This window comes from Mirounga leonina, unplaced genomic scaffold (genome assembly GCF_011800145.1).
Source record: "Mirounga leonina isolate KUSES-001 unplaced genomic scaffold, KU_Mleo_1.0 Mir_104, whole genome shotgun sequence".
Taxonomy (NCBI): domain Eukaryota; kingdom Metazoa; phylum Chordata; class Mammalia; order Carnivora; family Phocidae; genus Mirounga; species Mirounga leonina.
In genome coordinates, this window is record NW_023270231.1 from 17,547,016 (window position 1) to 17,551,333 (window position 4,318).

The following is a 4,318-nucleotide window of genomic DNA, read 5'->3' on the forward strand; positions in this document are numbered from 1 at the left end:
GGGACACACACTGAACCTCTCTGAGCCTCCCTTTCTTCTAACTGGGGTTATTAATAGTGCTATTCTTGAAGGGTCACTATGGGGATGGGTGGAAAGACATGTGAAAGTGCCCAGCAAATGTCAGACACGCAACCCTAGCTGGTTGCATATGAATCTAAGTTTGACCCCAGAGGCCAGGGACAAATGTCCTGAGGGCTTTGAGGTTGGCCATCTGAGTTCAGAGTCTCCTGTCACCCTCCCTGTGTGGTCCATGGGCAAAGGGATCATAGATCTGTGCTGCTTCTCCTCGGCCAAGGGTCGGTGACCTCTGAGGCTCACCTCTGACTGCCGGGTCAGCGATCTATTGTGCTGGGCCTGTCAATGGCTGGGCAGCTCCATCGAGTCCCCAGAGCCCAGCTGGTCTTTGTGGCCATGGTCATGGTCCCCACTCCCTGCATGGCTCTTTTTTGAAATAGAGGCAAACTCTCTCAGCCACAGGCGGCTCCTAACTCAGCCAGCTGTCTGGCCATTCTTTCAGGTCCCTTTGGGTCCTGAAATGCTAGGAAGGAGAAAGCATGGGGTTGGGATCACGCAGAGCTGGGATCCAGCGCTGCCTTCCCCCACTTCTGGCTGTGTGACCCTGAGCAAGTGGTTTCACATCCCTGAGCCTTAGTCTCCACATCTGTGAAATGGGGAAACAGAAATAACCAGTGGGGCTTTTGTAAGGAGTAGGGGCAATGCATAGAAAATTCCTGGTGCAGTTGCACTCGCTGAAGAGTTATATAAATATCAAGTATATGACATAATATGAAAATATAAGATGTGATAGTTATATAATCAAGAAGGTGACGACGCAATCCAGTGGACGACTGACTACCTTATGTGGTAGTGTCGAGGAGCAGAAGGAAGCTCTATGCACGTGTGCTGGTGCATGTGTGTGTCTGTGTATTTATATATCGACAGACATGTATGGTATATAAATATACACTTTGTACTATATAAGAAAAAATGACATCACAGGGAAAATACACATGTTTTATCAAGCATATTTGTATAAAGGAATGAACAAAGAAACATTTAGGATGCCACCTCAGGGGCATCATGATGCCTAAACATTGGCCATTGTCTTCCTGTTGCTAATACCCAAAGAAAGGGCTCCTGGTCATGGCCTCCCAGCTCCGAGGTGCCTGCTCCTCTGTACCTCACTGTCCCGCCTTCTTGCTGCCGCCATGCTGGCCTTTACCTGTCCCTCATATCAGGACCATTCTCCCTGGGACAGGCCTTCATAGCACTGCTGATTTCTCCTTCAAGGCATGTGTCACGGTTGATATCTTGCAGTTATTTGTAATTGTCTGTTTACACGACCAGACCACCAGACTGCACTGTTAGTTGAAGTGAGGGCAGAAATGCCATTGGATTTTGCTTTCCATTTTAGCCCCAGCACCCAGTTGGAGTGTGTGGTACAGTGTAGATGCTTGATTGGATGGATGGAGGGGTACCGCAGACTAGCCCTTGAGGAACTTACTGTCCACGTGGAGTCACAAGATCTTGACCCAGAAGATGGTCAGTAGTAAGTCAAGGCACTTTGTGGTCAAGTGTCTTGCACCCAGTGGTGGAAGGGCCTAGTCTTGTGAGAGGAATGGGGAGGGGAAGGGCCTTTGGCTGGCAAGGGTGGAGGAAGGCTGGCAATCATCCCACTGAAGGAGTGCCCCCATATGTGTGAAACAGGAGATAGCTTCTCAAAGACCCACGGACAACCGCTTTCAACTGTGAATGGCCTATGTCTTTATTGAAATTCAGTGCTGTATTAGTTTTCAGTTCTTCCAGTCTTTAGTGGCTGTTTCTCATGCCAGGCCCTGTGCCAGGTTCTAAGGACACAGACAAACCAGAGGGTCCTTGTATGAGAGCCTCAGAGTCTGGGAGACAGATCTACAAACACAGAACAGCCCGGCGGGCCACAGCAGAGGGCTGTGAGCACAGAGGGGTGCAAAGCAACGGAGCCACTTCGGTGGGAAAGGATCAGGGACGAGGCTGATTCCCAAAGGATCAGTAGGGGTTGTCCTGCTGGAGGAAGAAGCACCAGCAAAGTAGAAGGACCAAGTGAGAGCTCGTGGCTTCTTGGCCTGAGTGCCCACTGCTCATGGAGAAGGTGAAAGATGAGGCTGGGAAGTTTGGTGGGCTCCACCTGGTTGGCCAAGGCCTTAAGCTTTATTTTGAAGATGACAGGGAACTCTTAAAGATGTTTCAGCAGCCAGGAGACCTGGTCAAGCATGATGCAGGGTGGAAAAGGGGCAGAAGTATATGGAACGGAGGTGGGGAGGCTGGCTGGAAGGACATGGCAAGTTTGAAAGTGGTGAAGGTCAAAATAGAGGATCAAAGGGGAATGCCCCAAATATCTCAGACAGGACATCCTCATTTATTCATCTCTAAAAGTGGAGGGGAGGCAGGTAAAGATCTTTTATCCCACCATCCAGAGCAACCCATGGGACTAGGTGGTTGGTGACTATCCTTGGGCTACTCCAGGGAACTCAGAAAATCCAATCACTTTGCCCCCCAGTGAATATGGCACTTAGCAATGCTGTCTGTCCTTGGATCCTCCGGGCCCCCAGATGCAGAAAGCAAGGGCACACCACACAAAGCTGCAGAGGGGGCTGGGCAGAGCACTGGGCCGGGCTTCTGCAGGGAGGCGGGGAGGAGAGGCACTTAGTGGGCAGGTGTGGGGTGGGGGTGGGGGAGGTGTTTGGGATGGGGAAGGGAAAGAACCCGGAAGAATGAGGACTTTAATGCTTGGCATGATCCAAAAGAAAAAAAAGAGGAAAAGTGGGGAATGCGGAGAAAAGGCCCAACTACAAAGACGCAGGATTTTCTATTTCCGAATGGGTGCAGGGAAGAAGATTTCAGAGGGAACGCAGTTGCCAGGAGAGTTGGGAGAGATGACTCAGGATTACATAACAACAGGTAACATGGTACTGAGAGCTTGGAGCATGTATACAGCTTTATCTACTAAAACATTTTTTAATAAAGGAGACACTCTAGGGCCAGAATCATAAACACATGCCCCCAGGACAGGGCAGGTCATATAAAGGAGGGAAGTGGGCCACATGTTCAGAACACGGTAGCTCCAGCCTGATGGTCGACTGCAGGTGACACCAGGCGACACCAGACTGTCGTGTCCCAGAGACAGTAGAGAGGGGTGGGGACTGTGGCAAACTGGAGACCACAGGGCCAGCCCGAAGGAGCAGCACCAGGTCAACTCCAATGGCTTGTTGCCGTGGAGGAACACATGTCCAGGGTGGCCACGGTTTCAGATGTTTCCCCCCAAATTCAGACATTTGGATTTTTATGATTTGCAAGTTAAAGCAACTAGTTTAGATATTTTTCAGAACATCGTGCTGTCTACTCTGTGCAAATGAGTGACCCCCATCCAACCTCTGGCACACCGCCCTGGGCAAACCTTGCAACCATCGGAAAATGCACAGCGTGTGGGGCCTGCCGCCTCCAGCAGTGTGCACACTTCTTCCCAAAGGAGGCCTGGAGGCAGGACTGGGCTGGGGGTCTGGGTGTGGCATTTATGTCTAATGGGGATCCTTCAATCTCTCCAGGCCTCAGTTTATCCTACCTATATAATGGCAGGAAGATCTCTAAGTGCCCCTTTGGCTAAAATTCTCTTCTCTTTTCTCCGCTTCCCCAAATCACTACTAACTTCCATCAACGGAGACCCTACTATGTGCCAGGCCCGTGCTTCCTCTCCCAAGATCACACGGCTATTAATGTGGCAGAGGCTGGCTTCCAAACTAGATCTGTCTGACTCCAAAGGTCATGGGCTGAAGCACTCTATTCTACTGTTTTCAATGAAAGCAAATCATTAAATAATTCAGGTCATGCTCAGGGGACAGGGAAATACATTCAGTTGCTTTTAAGGCTGCTACCCGATTTCTCACAGACCTAAACAGCTATTTTCGGTAGCTCATGGGCCTGTATAGATATCTGAGGATTCTCTCCAGCCCTTCCAAAAGGCAGGGGACTGGAGGGCTTTAACAGAAAGTGAGAGCAATGAACGATAAATACCAGACGCACTAGGGGTCTCAGCTTGGCAGCCTAACGGGGGCTCACACAGGCCTGGGCAGGCCTGTGGGGCGTCAGTTTGCATGAAAGGGTGACTCTTAATGCAGCTTGTGCTTGCTCCTTTATTCGAATGCGGGCCCTTGGGATGGAAACCAGCAGGCCTATTTAATTAAAATGCCCCCCCCCCCCCGCCACCAAATCGCTTTTTCTTCAGTGATTTCAAACGTCACCTCTTTCTCCTCAGTTGATGAAGTCAGAAACGTGGGATTCTCCT